At 37.8% G+C, this 15280-nt stretch overlaps 1 protein-coding gene across 2 annotated transcripts in view; it reads left to right on the top strand.

Annotated features, from left to right (window-relative positions):
- Nucleotides 1-15280, top strand: part of NCAM2 (neural cell adhesion molecule 2) — a 343351-nt gene that overhangs the window by 722 nt on the left and 327349 nt on the right. The gene's annotated exons all lie outside the window — the stretch shown is intronic.

Genomic DNA, 15280 nt, shown 5'->3' with positions numbered 1-15280 from the left:
TATTGCTGTTGGAAACTAAGAGACCAGAGAGGGGCCGAGGGTGCTGTGAGAGAAAGCGAATGGGTAGAACCGGGGATGTGTTGCAGTCATTCATTCTCACCCTCCCCGCCCCCCACCCGGTAATACCTCAAGGTTGGGAATTTTTATAGCATCAGATTTTAGTACACCTGTAAGGGGTTTTTGCTGCTGCTGTTAGCTTTCGGAGAACTGGTGGGAGCTTTTATTTCTTTTTTTTTTTTTTAAATACATAAATGAATAGCATACTAGAGTAACCTGAGAGAATTTGGGGAAGCTACCTACCCCTGCTTATCTGTCTAGAGGCAGATGTGAATTCATTTTGCTTTTTAAAGGTAGCCCATAAAACGTATTTATAATAAATGGAGGCATTTTCAACTATCTAGACAAGTTTGGGCATTTAATAGGGAACACAAAAATGCTAAAATATGCATTGGTGGAAGTCTTCGAAGAGAAAGAAAATAGCGGTGATTTTGTGATGTGTGATAATTGCAGAGGATGTTGTGTTGTTGGTATAGCGCGTAATTCTTTTTTTTGAGGAAAAATAAATCACAAGTTAAAATATCTCTACTATATTCGATTTTAAGCATTATTGAGCCTCTTGTGCGTAGGTCCTAGTGTCCAGCAGGGGGTGGTAGAACTCCATTTTAAGCCTAGAAATGGTTATTTCTGCCCTTCCACTCTGGCTGGTCCTTCTATCATTCCTTAGCAAGGCTTGACATTTTGGATATGAAACCTTCCTTTCCCTGCCCTTCTCCTCCCTAAAGCTATAGTGTTAGTGGCGATGAAACACGATTGGATGCAGATTTTGTGTTCAGAACGCACAGGCTGGGTGTTGCTATAGTTTGTAAAGTGTCTTGGTAGGATGCTGCTCATTTACCTTTAATACAGAGTATGCAAAATTTCAGTCCTAGCGAAACTGCAGATATATCCATCTAAAGGTAATATTAGCCCAATCGGTTCATTCAATCACTGCTAAAGGAAAAAAATCAACATATGCTTTATACCCTATATGTATGCTGCTTTAATTTGGGGGGAGCTGCTGCTGATGCTTAACTGTTCCATTGACAATATAGACAGGTATTTCTGAATACTAAGAAGCAGCCCCTGAAAATTGTGGTTAAAATACCACTGCAATTAACCAAGCATAGATAGTGTAGAACAAGATGGGGGCGTACTAAGCAGCAAGTTTATACAGACTTGTGATTACACTGTCGCTGATCTGGAGAGGAAGAATGTCTCAGTTGTGGAGTCTGTGAATTTGCCATTGTAGACATCAAGTGTGTTGGAATTTGGGGAATGCAAGGGGAATCTAGGCATGTTTAACTGGTACACATAGACACATAATTTGAGTCTGTATATGTAACATATGTCTGAAATTGTGATTCACGTAATTTATAATTCAGAATGCAGGGTCATTAGAAAGAGGAGCTCTAGGACTGAAGCATGCCTGAAGGGGAGCCCGTATTCACTGTAATAAAACAGGGAAGAAGGAGGGCATCGTTTTAAGGATCTTCTATCTAGTACAATTTAAAAAATGCATGACACTCAGAGGGGCGTCGATGCACACCAGAGAGACCTAGCTTTTGTGAAACGGAAACATGTAGTACTTATGTGCCCTGTGTCCTAATGAAGTCAGAGATGCTCAGGGACAGCAAGGCTGATCCGGGAGTCCAGTTCCTCTATGCTAGTGTTTTGTTCTTGAATTAAGGATGGAGCAGCAACTATCAGACACACCACTGGGAGCAGTTTAAAAAAAAAAATGAATCTAGTGTAACTCATAATTTTGCTTTTTCTTTTACAAAGGGGGCCTCCAGTCAGTGATCTCTGGGCTTGCCTTAGAAATACTGAAATCCTAGCTTGCTGATTTATATGTTTCCAACAATGTACTTGCAGGGGATTTTAGGAAGCACGATTGAAGCTGTTGCTTTGGAAAGTGGTGTGCAGTTAGGCTGGGGAAAGACAACGGTGATGCATTCCCTTTTAAGTAGTCGAAACGTTTTGAACGGCAGCAGTTGAATAGGAGAAAATGACAGGAATGAAAAACTGGCCAACTTAAGTGGATGCCAATACTATAATTAGCTAACAAGGCCTAATAGTTCTATTTCTAACTTTCACCACAACGTTCTTATTGTTCTACTGTAGTGAGAGCCTTTTCTATTGTAGCAGAAATGCTTCTGTAAAAGCCTCCCATTTCCACTGCAAGATTAATATCTAATGAAGTGAGGTTGGGATTTAATTGTCAAGTCTGAGTTTAATTGTCAATGGAAAGGAGATTCTGTAACTCTAACTTATGCATTTATTTTTTTCAAAACTTGGTCACATCCTCTGTCCTCATAAATCTCAAGTGATAACTTGAGTTCTGTGGTTCACAGTGCATTTGCTGTCTGGATCTGTGTAAATTTAGATTCCCCAACTGGAGTACAGATGTGTTGCTTTCCTGAGGCCTTTTAAATTTCTAAAATGATTTCCTTCTTCTTTGAAAAAGATTATCCAAGCACGATTGTTGTCTATTACTGGATGTTCACATATGTAAAACAGAAGCATTGTTGTGTGAAAATGTAAGGTAAAAACAGAGCTATCCATCCCTCTTGCAATCTGGTTCAGCCAGACAGAGTCAGAACACTTACCTAAGCCAAAATCAGGGGGAGAGGGGGGTGAATTGCCCAGTTAGTGATTTCAGTTTCTAGGCATCTGCTTATATTTACTCTTTATGTTGAAGTACTTTATGGTGAAGTCATCATTCATCAGAAAAGGGTACCTTGAAAAATTAAAGCACAGGTGTGTGGTGTCTCCTAGTGTCAGGTCTACAAGAAGGTCTCCACAGAAGGAGGTGGAGGCTGCTATACACCCTTTTCCTACCTTCCCTGGTCTGATTCTTTGAGGTCAGCCTCATTTTGCTCGGGGTCTAGTGAATCAACTCTATATGCATTTGCATTTAGAGAAGATGGTCTATGTAAATTGATATCGTTATTGTCAGTGAATAACCCAGAGGGTTTCCTTCCTGCTTTATGTCAAAGGAGGTAAGCAGAGCCTTTGGTCACTTTAGTTTTAATGCTGAACTGGAGCCCAGAGAGCAAGAAGGGACGTTGGTGGGTCCCCGGCGTCCAATGAGTCTTTTCAGTGACACAGGGGCTAATGTTCTCCTAGAGATAATGTCCTGTTAGAAAGCAATTAGTGGAACAAAAGAACCTCATTCAGTCGGAGAAGAAAGTCAAACTTCATATAATTTAGTAAATAAGATGACTTTCTTTCAAACGTAGAAGTAGGTTGCAATGGGACTGAGAAATGACCCAACAGAGACCAAGGCTGGTAACCAAGCTGGAGCATGTAATTTGTTTGTGTCTGTTTCCTTGCGAGGCAGTGGTGTGGAGGGAAACCAGGACTGTCAATCTGAAGGCCCTGGAACTGCTAGTCCTGCTGCTTCCTCTGGCTTTTGACACTTGGAAAATGATTTTAATTTCTCTGTTTTCAGGGTCATCTCTCATAGCAGTGAACTTTCAAGAGCATGAAGAAAGTGCTTGATAAGTGGTAGAGCGAGTCTGGATTGCTTTTGTTATTTGGGTCCAAAATAAAATGAATCCTCTGGGTGTTGGTGTATGCAAAATTAATTTAATAATTTTAATATTCTTGTAAAGGTAAAATCATTGTTTTTCAAGTTGTCTTGACCTAGATTCTAAATTCCTTGTGCTCTTTATACTCTCCCAATTATATTGAAGACAGGCCTATTTAAAAGATTATAAATTAGTTTTAATTTTCCAAATTATCTGATATGAGAGTACTTTCAGATGCAACCGGTGCTTTTATGCTTTTATTAAATGTACTATCCCTGAGCTTCATACAGCCAACCTAGCTTTAATTGTTCAGCAAATAAAAGTGTTTTATATGGAATTCTTTAAAATATTTTAATAAGTTTTAACTATTTACAATTATAATAATAGCGCAGATACCAAATAGCTATCAGTGTACTTTTCAGTTTCACATATTAACTTGTGCCACTAACAATAGTTAAGAGAGATGATGGGGAATGTTGGGAGTATTTATGAGTCTTACTCAACAGAGGAGAGTTTGAAGAATTTCAGGTCAATTGATCAAAATTATCTTGGCGGAGTTTTGTTATTAAAACTAGTAGGGAAAGGGAAAGAACATTGGATTTGAAATCAGAAGACCTAGACTACAAAGAATGTAAGCCACTTAAATTCTCAGAACAACTATTTACTTATTTGAAAATCTGATATAAAAATCTGCCCTGGTTGGTCTTGCTGTACTGCCATGAGGAGCAATTGTGATCATAGATATGTGGACATCTTGTAAAATGTCGGCCTCATCATGCCAGACATTGTTTATATTTTTGGTGTAATAGGGATACAGATAAATCTGCCTGTGGTTTAAAAACATCTCATTTATTCAATTTTAAAAAATCATTATTAGCTGCTCTGTGATTAGAAAAACATATTGATGGGGTGGAGATAATCTAATTCATTGATAATGGATGCTCATTCATTATTCACTCATTCATCAAACATTTATTAAATGCCTGTGGTGTCTCAGACACCTTAGTAGGCAGCATTCCTAAAAATGGTTGTATTGGTTGTGTGATGAACAACTCTAGGGGGCAGTACTCATAGTAATGGTGATAGAATACATACTTATTGTCACAATTTACCAGCAGATGGCAGTAAAGGGTCTTGAAGAGGGATTTCTTTTTGTATCTGGAGTCTTGTCTGTGGGCCAACAACCAATAGGCTTAGGACAGGCACACAGTTAGGATATTTGACCTACTAAAGGTCAAATACAAAAGTAAAAGTTTAATAACTAGAGCTTTGGTCTTTAAACTCTTAATTCAGGTCTCTGAACACCAAACTTTTCCATTGGTTAAAAAAATAATACTGCTTCAACTCAAAGTAATGATGATACTTAAATTCTGTGCCATTTTGTTAGTTAATCAATTAACAAACACTTATTCAGGCCTTAAAAATAAATATAATGCCAGCATCTTATAACCATATAGACCACATGTTCAAAGTGCTTTTAACCACCTTACAAGTAATGATCATCGAGTTATGTCCAAGGAACTATTAACTTTATTTTATGAATGAAAACACTGAGGTACAGAGTAATTATTTTGATTTGTGTGTATCAGTATGGTTAGTAGTTATCTATAATTAGGATTAAATTTTCTCATTTCTAGTTCAATGCCTATGTTTTAATATATTAGTATTTGTTTGAAATGTGTGTGGTGGGGAATGGGTGGTGCATAGATTTCAATGTTGATAGTTGAGAAGATAAAAAAAATACAAACTTATAAAGCCAAATAAGCATCATGTACTTATAGCTAGGCTCTATTGTAAGTACTTTACATGTCTTAACTAGCTTAATCTGTACAAGAACCCTCAAATTAGCCCAGCTGGGGTGGTTCGGTTGGTTGAGTGTTGTCCCATGCACCGGGAGATCACTGGTTTGATTCCCAGTGGTTGAGGGCTTGATTCCCAGTGGGGAGGCCTGTAGGAAGCAGCTGGTCAATGTTTCTGTTTCTCTCCCTTCCTGTCTTTTAAGTCAATAAAAACATACTTTAAAAAAAAAGAACGCTTGAATTATTATCATATTATTATTCCCCTTTTACACTTCAGGGCTATGAGGCATAGAAAATTTAAGTAACGGTCTAAAGCTGCACAGCAAGGAAACAAAGATTTGAACTCAAGATGTGCAAAGACTTGCTTTTTAACCAGGATGCTTTGCCACTCGCTGAAGCAGACAAGGTTTGAGCATGGTGAGAGTAAGTGGAGAAAATAATCCAGGGAGAAATAAACGAGTGATCAAGTTGTACGAAAGGAGGCGAGTGTTGAGAGGATAGTATTAATCCAATTTAATTAAGTTAAGGCTTTGGAAAGATGAATTGTTGGTCTCAATTATGGAAATATTTGGTGAAACTGGGAGGCAGAAAGGCCTGGAGGCCCAGCTAAGTTTGATTCTTTTGTGTAGATCTTTAGGATCCATTGTTTGGGCAGGAAAACATGATTAACGTTTTGTTTTTAAATCTACTGGCCATGTATGGGTGGGCCAGAGAAAAATAAAAAAAGGAATGCGTGGGTATGACACAGGTTTCTATGAAAGAATTAATGGATCTAAATAACACCTTAGATTTGGGACTTTGGGGGAGGGTAGTGCCCAAAGTTTTAAGCCTATTTGGCAGAAAGAATGGTTATATCTTAATAGAAAGAGGGAAATAAATAAAGAAAAATCACCTTTTAGGTGATTTTTTTGTTTTCTTGTTTTGTTTGTTGTTTTTGACTGTTTTTAATTTCCTTAAATGACAAGTTAAGTTTGAAGTATCCATGGAAAATCTATGGATACTTCATAGATTTCTTCAGAACTTTTCCCGTTTGGATTTAACTTCTGTCTTTATCTCTTCTTCCATCACTGATTGTACTCTAATATTATTTAGCATATGTCTTGGATTTTGAGTAAAAACGCAGAGGAATATAGGTCAAATTTGCTTTCATTATATAGTCTTCATTCATTTTCTGTGCTTAGCCACAGTTTTTGTTTGTTTTTGTATTTTTCTCTACTCTGGGAAACTCAAAAACAAACAAACAAACAAACAAAACCATGACAAAATAAAAAGAAAACCCCCATAAAATACTAAATTAAAACCAAAATAAAAAAATAGGTTTGATATTGAATATACAGAGTTGAAAATTTTTCTGTTAGTATCCAAGGGAACTAATACTTTTGAGGCCCTACTCTATGTCTGGGAACTGTGCTGAGCATTTACACTCATCTCATTTAATCCTGATAAAATCACATTTGATAGATGATGTTTTGAGATTGAGAGTGTCTGGGTTGCCTAGAGCTATTATTAAGTATGTTCTTTTGCTGACACCCAAATTTATAGCCAGTGACCATCAAATGCATTTAAGGTATAGTTCAGCCTTCTCTGCCTCAGTGTGTGTTTCTGTGATGCATACATACTACCATGCTCATTCTTGGTAAATAGGGGGACTGTGCAGGAATTGTGTTCATATCTATATGATATCTTAAGTTCATTAATTTTTAAGGGATCTAGAGCAAGCTTTCTCACAATTGCAGAGAACACCTTAGCAATCTATGAGGATGTTAAGAAATATATGAAAAATTGAGTCAAGTACCTTCCTTTTAGTGCAAGTATTAGTTTGTTTAGTAGTTTTAAGAACCATCTTGATTTCCGCTCTTATGTATCTGGCAACGTTGAGAGTGCGGCTGAAGAAACTGTGTTAAAATTATGTGGTGGTTTACTTGTTTGTTGTTTTTATTTTTTAAAATAAAAATTATGTGGTTTTCATTTTAAAGTGAGTGCCCGTCAGGCCTTGCGTCTTGAAAGAAGATGGAGAAGCTGGGTACAGATGCCAGTAGAGATTTAACTGTGCTAGTATTTTAATTAAATTTGTTACGGCTTTTGTTAGTGCTTGGTTACACATATATGGAGGTTTTGAATGTTCTGACCTCTAATCTTGTCTTTTCCTATAAACCATGATATTTTTTACTGCACATTTGTTTTATGCATCAGTGGCTTTTAGAGATGCAAACACAGAATTAGAGCAGAAACACATGTCACTATTTGTAAAATAAACCAAAGCAGTATGGCCAAGACCTACCTGATAGTGTAAGAGAGTAGGTCCCAATTTAATAAAATAAGCACATTTTTACTTTGTTCTCTGTATGTGAGGGTTTGTAGACAGTTTTTTGATTATTGTAACTTGTCCATATGCAACCAGTTTTCTAGTAACTATACTACTAGTCTTGCTGATTACTTTTATATTTACCACCCTACTTAATTTCTCTGTGAATATTATCTACCAATCACAAATATTGAATATATTGTCTAAATAGAGCAATTGCATTTTTATAACATAGTGATATATTTGTGTCATCTAGAAAAGAAATGCTAAACATTGATTATGTGAAGATTAAAATATAGCATGAAATATATGCCATATACTTTGTCAAAATACCGATCAGTGATATTTACTTGTTTTTTATCTTTTAAATTCATTTGCTTTGATAAAACAGCCCTAATAGGAGTCCCACAATTATCCTGAAAGGTAAATGCTATTCCTGATTTAGGAAAGAGGAAAATTAAATTCAAAGTGGTGAAGCAACTTTCCCAGGAAGAAAAACATAAAAAATGGTCGGACCAAGACTTGGTCCATAAATATTTTATTCTAGGTACATCACATTTTCATAGTATAAGCCCTCTTCTTTTACCTAAATATGTTTTACTCATATCTATGGAACAGTTCTCAGAAACAACTGTATGTCATAATTCTCCTCACAGTTACCTTTGGACCATGTTTATGGACACATTCTAATTTTAATTAGAGGTGTACCTTTCATTTGAATTACTTGAATTATTTTATTGACTTATTTGGGACCGTTAAGATATTTGGCTTTAATTCATTTGCACAATCCTGCTTTGTCTACCTCATGCTCGTTGAAGAGTTTTGTGCCATTTCTTGTATTCCCAGACGTGGACCCCGTGTATATACAACTCACGTATTTCACACTTTTCCTTCCTTTCTTTGCCTGGGCAATTGCTATTACTTTTCTTCAAGGCTCAGCTCAAGGATCTCATCACCGAAGGCATCTTTCTTTCAGCAAACATAGTATACATGAATTGCCTACTACATAGTCAGTGTGCAGGGCACTGGAGAGCCAATGGAAGATGGTAATAGACTGAATTCTGCATGTGAAACTTCACTGTCCAGTGACCTTCCATGTGAACTTCATGGGGCAACAAAGCCTTTCCATTCAATAAAATGTACTTGATTGGGGTGCTCACTGTAAATTCATATGTATATGCCAGGAACATAGTAGATACTTAGCAAATATTTCAGTATTAACCGGCTGGAGAAAAACAAAATGCCTATTTAAAAATATATTTGTTCTCAACTTTGGGTAATCATTTGGTTTGTTGGATATATACTAAATGCCAGTCTAGATATTTATCTTAAAAATTTTGTTTATATCATTGCCATGCATGTGATAGGCCTTCAAAAAATATATGAACATCTATAAAATAATCACATCACAGTGGTTATTTAATTGAGGAGGATTAGCAAAGATGACCTCCCTTATCTCCTATACTGCAAAACAAATTAGGCTGGGAATAAAACACTTTGAATCCTGCTGTAAGATTTGTTCTATTGATGCCTATCTGAGGCATAGGGGATGGTTACATCGGTGAGGTTTCAAAGTCTTCAATGTATAGAAATAAATGAGAGAGGTATGTTGATAATAGTATAATTAAACAGATTAGATATCATTAATAGTAAATGTCTGATATGTCAATAGAGCAAGTATTTAAAGTCCTCAAAATCAAGATAATCCTGGGGTTAATTAAAAGTTGATTATTTAATCAATGATCATTGGAAGCTAGTTCTAAATTGTATAAACAGAGAAACAGGGAAGAGTTATTTTACCTTATTTTTCCATAGGTACTTGGATTTTTGTCTCTAGTTTTTGTTTTTTTTTTTAGTAAAATTCAATTTAACCTCAAAGCATTCTCTCTTGCCTGAAAGCTATGTTTTGCCATGATTTGATGATGTTCTCTAGGTCTGACTTCAGTGATAAAAGCATTTAATTGGATAGAATACATTTTTAGATAATCCAGAATATCTTTATCATCTACTTATTTGTCTGCATACTATTATTCCACTAATGTACCATTATTGTGAATGCCACTTTTAGCTTGAAGCAGTTTGCAATTAAAGGTATTACTACTGCTTCTGATTCATCCATTTTTTTAACTTTCATTTTCCCCCTCAAATTTCATGTAATTTATAATCAGTTTAATTGGTTATCTATGAGTCATTCTATTTCAAAGCCCCCTCATGAGCCCCATGCTAATGCATTTCACCTCTGCAGAAACTGCATGTGGCCTGCAATTTAGAAACAAAACTCAGCATAGGTTATTAAATGATATTAAGCCATCCTCTTTGCTCTACTGAAAACTTTCACAGCTATATTTCGATATGAAATATTCAACTTTAGTATTCTCATCATATTAAAATAACAGCTAGTAGAGAATTCTGAGCAATTATGAAATAGCCTAAGTTGCTAATGTATTTCTCTTTCAAGTGCCTGTTCCATTTCTATTGTAATGAAACATTTTATTAAAAATGCCCTCCTTTCTACACTGTGCATTAATACAGAGATTGTTTGGTGAATGGGTGACTCCTTTAAGCAGATTGTATTTTTTCCTTGCTAGGAAAATCAAAGGATTAAAAACTTCTTGACTAGGGTGGGGAAGGGGGCCTATTTATTAGTTGACTTTCACCTGTCTCTTCCCTTTTGGCTGCCTCTCAGCCCCAGGCCTCATTTAGAAGTCTCGAGGCTCAGGTGCTGTGGGTGAGATGGGAGATGAGAAGTTGTCATGAGAAGTGTGAAGTGTCTTTTAACTAATTGTGACTCCAAACAGGGCTGACTGTGACTCTGAAACACACTCCCCAGAGCAGAAATGCCTGCAGGGAACTGAGACTGTGGAAGGAAACGAAAGCGAGGGGAAGCTCAATCGCTCTTTTGTTTCAGGGAGGAGAATGCACCCCCTGAAAGGGATGTGCATGGGGGTGGGGTCGGAGTGGGCGGTGGGTCAAGTCCTACGCAGCTCTGCACATGGGGCAAGAAGGGCATGCCCTCGAAACAGAAGGATTTGGTTACAGGTAGCCTCGTTTTCTCTGTAAGCAGTGTCTGGTTTGCTTTTTAAAATATTTTTATTGATTTTAGAGAGAAGAAGAGAGAGAGAGAGAGAAACATCAATGATGAGAGTCATTGATCGGCCGCCTCCCGCAGGCCCCCTGCTGGAGGTCGAGCCTGCAGCCCGGGCAGGTGCCTGACCGGGAATCGAACCCCCGTCTCCTGGGTCACAGGGCGATGCTCCAGCACCGAGCTGGGCAGCAGTGTCAGTTCTTAAGTATTTGATGAATTAACTGAAAGAAAGGAGTGTGCAAGATAAACAAAGGCAGACACTAGTTTAGTGCTAAGGCGGCTTTTCCTCAGGTATATACTGTCTTAGGAATCTAGTGTATTATATTCAGTCGGGTAAAGAGCCATTGGAACTGAACTCCCCTTGTTTGTACAGATGTGACTGGGCCTTTTAAAGGGAGAGTGAGGGAGGAGGGGGGTGATAGGAGAGCAGGAGTCAGGGGAGGGAAAAATGACAGAAAGCAGAACAGGGAGTGGTCGGTCGGCTGCTGCGGAGCCCACGTGGATTTGTTAGCTGGCGCTTGTCTGTGCCTTCGCACCCTAGCCTCAGGTGCTGACTGGGCGAATCTTTGGCAGCCTGGAGCTGTCAGGTAGGCACTGAAGAGGGATTAGAGTCATCCCGGGGATGCTCCCGTGAGCTGCTCAAAATACCTTGGTGTTTTGTTCAAATCCTTCCAGGCCAAGGTTGAGGCCTGGTCCAGGCCTGGTCGAGAAGAGGGCTCAGTGGCGCCTGGCGAGAGTTGGGTGAAGGAGACTCTTCCTTAGGGGAAAATGCCAGCCACCCCCAGCGTCTTTCACATACGTTACCGCATTTTTATATTCACAGCATGCCCAGGGGTTCTGAGCGATTACATTACAGATGAGGAATCTGAATTTCATAAACGTTAAGTAGCGTCGAATAGGTAAAGGACTTGAAATGCAAATCCAGTTGACATTTGGGTCTAAAACTTCACTCATTTCACTAAAACTCGGTTCCTTTTAAGTAGCAAAGAATTGCTGAAGAAAAGTAGCAGAGAAAGCGTCAGGAGCCGCCGCAGGTTCAGGTTTCTGCCGTGCTTTCTGGCCATTTTTTTTGAATGGCCAAACCTTAGGTGAGTGACTGCCAGTTCGTAAAGGAGTAAATCGTTTAGTGACTTAAAAGATTAATGAGCCCAGAGAACTAACGGGATTCAGAGACAGTGGGTTCAGGGTGGCTGCAAGGTGGGGCAGTTTGCTTGTTCAGGGCAGTGTCATTCATTAAGGCTCTATAGCATTAATATTTAAATATAAGCTATATTTTTAAATGGCTTCTCTCATGTGAAACACTATAATTATTAATAATTCAGTAAGTCATCAGTTTGTGGTTGATCTTGTGAATACTTTCATAATGAAATTACATCTGTATAGAATGCTCTTAGGGACAAATAAGAGAAAAACAAATTGGAAGTGGCCTAAAAATAAAAATCTCTTACAACATGAAAGAAGCAGTCTGGAGGCACGTTTGGATTTCATGCTTCTTCTCAGTTTTGGCTGTTGTTTTCTTGACCTTATGGAAGAAATGCGGCTGCAACAAGTTCATATATCACATCCTTGTGCAATAAAATCTGAAGTTAGGAAAGATAAATACATATTTCTTGTACTGGCCTCATTTTAATAATAAAGGGGGGGAAATCCCTGTATGTCTTCCGTGGACTTCGCTCCATTTTCATTGGCTGGAGTTGTTTCATAAACCAGTCGCTGGTGGGGATGACATTACGGGAATTCCCTCGACCAGTCAGCTCTTTTCTGCTGAGGTGGAGACTGGCCTCCCCTGAGGCAGATGACTGGTCAGATCTACTGTTCATTTTTTGAGGGCGGATAAGGGAGGGGAATACATGTGTGGCAGGTAGTCAAATGTGGCTGCCACAGGTGTGTTGAATGGGCCCAAGGTGACAAAGAATATAAACAATGTCAAGTCAGTCCTTATTAAGCTCTCAGTGTATACCATAGTCATGCTTTGTGTGTGACCTCATTTCACCTTTCAAGATTCCTTAAGAGTTTGATTCTGTTTTATAGAAGAGGCTACAAAGAGATTTTGAAGGGTTTACATGACTCGTCACACTCACTAAGCTGCTCAGTGGCCGAGGTGGGACTGGAACCCAGGCTGGCTGGCCACAGTCATCTTTTTCTCTGTCAACTCACCGTGAAAGGAAACACCACTGTGCACAGTTTTGCTGTTAAATTTGAGAGTGGTAGGTGAGGATACTAACTTCCTTTGTGTACAGGCCATGTCCTGGTCAATCTCCTAAGAAATACTTGATCTTATTTAATATCTCTCTATATGTACCTTTTACTGTCTCTTTAAAAAATATAAATAACAAATTAAGAAATGGAAAGGTAAAGCAATGTACCTGAGGTCCCATAGCTTTGAAGTGTCCAAAGTGGATTTGAATGAATTTGAATTTGAATTTGTATAGTGCCTCCCACTATACAATATTTGAGGACTGTAGTGAAAGTATGGCAGGGGTGGGAAAAAGATTTGGAGTAAAACAAATTGTGTAAACCTAATGAGCCCTCCAGAAGCTTATAATATAAAAGCAGCTAATTTTTTAAAGGAAATATATTTAATTGCTTTTCTTTTTTTTCCAAACTAGACAGGAGAATACTATTCTCAAATTTTAAGGAGGCCAGGAAAAATATTTATTTGATTTCTGGAAGAGTGGATAAAAAATAGAAATGGGGACCAGAGTTTTCTTTAGAGGGAGAAGCTGAAATGAAAAACGAGGAATATTGATTTGAAATTGACTGCTGAGACAGGTTAAATATTGAAATGCAGCAGACTTGCTAATCAGGGTTCCAAATCTAATGCATGCCTAGACCAAGTTGCGAATTACAACAGTTACTCACCTCTAGATGGTTTCATTTTGGGACTCCACAGTGAATTAAAAGGCAGGATGGAGATTGAGGTCCCCTAGGGTATAAAACTACGTGCTTACTCTGAAAGTACTGTTTCTTAGATAGCATTCTGTGTGTTTTTGTTTTCTCATGCCAGGTACTCTCACCAACATGGTGCTTTGTTGAATGGCCAAATATGTAAACATGTATACTTGTGTGTCTAGAAGTGTGTGTGTATGTGTATGTGTTTGTATGCACATATATGCATGTATGTAGAACCTTTGGAAAGCCATTCCATCATTCCATGTTGTGTCAGAACATTTGCTATATTTGTTTCACTGGTGCTGAAATTCATGAGTGTTTTAATGACTAGTTCTTCGCCTGTTTTTTTTTTTCTCTAAGAAGAAAATGTACTCCATGATAAAACATTGGACTTACTGTTCACACTTTGCATAACTGAAGACTAATTAGCCAGTGTTTAATTTCTCAAGACTACAAAACAATATCTGTTGTCTCTCTGTTACACAAAATGAACAGCTAAACAGCTCTCCCACCTTATTTTTTTTAAAACAAACTCCCAGTACACAAGCATTCATAATTTATGATGTTTTCCATCAAAACATATTCCATGAATATAGATAAAATCGACATTTGGAACATGCTTGCTTGGGCTGCGTCTCGGGGACTGTGATTGAAATGCATGCACTGACTTGAAGTCATCATTTTCAGTTCCCCCAATTTGTAGCTGAAGAGATGAAGGCTGCTGAGTATCTAGCAGTGTTTGTTATCCTCTGTCTTACATTGCGCTGCACAACTGAGTTGTAGCATTTCTTGTTTAAAAGCTGCTGAGCAAGTTGTTTCACATATTTGTAATATTACCATATGGATTGGGTCATGAAATTATAGCCACAAATTGCTCCTGTATCTCAGTGCTTGATTGCCATGTCCTTTTTGAGGATTACTAAGTAGATAATCTGCTTCTGTTTCTGATGACAGAGAACAAATTCATTTCTGTGAAGAGCTTTTGTGAGATATGTTGACACTGTTTTCCATATGAAGCCTGTCCATATTTGCAGGTGTTTATGACAACTGAGTTCACTTATTTGCAGCAAAGTAATAGTGTTCTAACAGGATAGTTTCTGTTGACTTTATCATCGGCTAGTTTGTGGTTTTACAGAAATAAAAAGTAATTTGAGAGGAGCTTTCCTTTTTCTATAAATTGTGTTGAATGATCTCATTTTTAAAGGTTTCTTTGATTTTTTTTCTTAGTCCCTATGGTTTCGTGACACCAGTCAAAATTGTTTCTAAGGTGTTCAGAATTCACATCACGTGGCTGGTTGTTGAAGCCTTCTGGCTGAATGGTTGGATACTAAATGGATTCCTGCCAGCACATGGCAGTTCCAGGCATTGAGGCCAATGGCTGCTTAGTGCTGGGGAGAAACTCTTTCTTGTGCACAAGTTGGTAGTGGTTTCCTGTTAATAAATTTGGATTCTGTAGCCCAAATGATATCTTCAGCAAATACTTCAACATCTGTTTTATTTCCAACATTATTTCACACTAAGCGAAGCCCAGATCTCTACTTATAAACTAAATACCTAAATATCTTTACATTCCCTTTAGTGTCAAAGCAAATGTTTTGACAATTTTACTTGCAAAATTTTTTATTTTTGT

Source organism: Miniopterus schreibersii (genome assembly GCF_964146895.1).
Source record: "Miniopterus schreibersii genome assembly, chromosome: 5".
NCBI classification, from domain to species: domain Eukaryota; kingdom Metazoa; phylum Chordata; class Mammalia; order Chiroptera; family Miniopteridae; genus Miniopterus; species Miniopterus schreibersii.
This window is presented reverse-complemented; position numbering and strand designations above follow the sequence as displayed.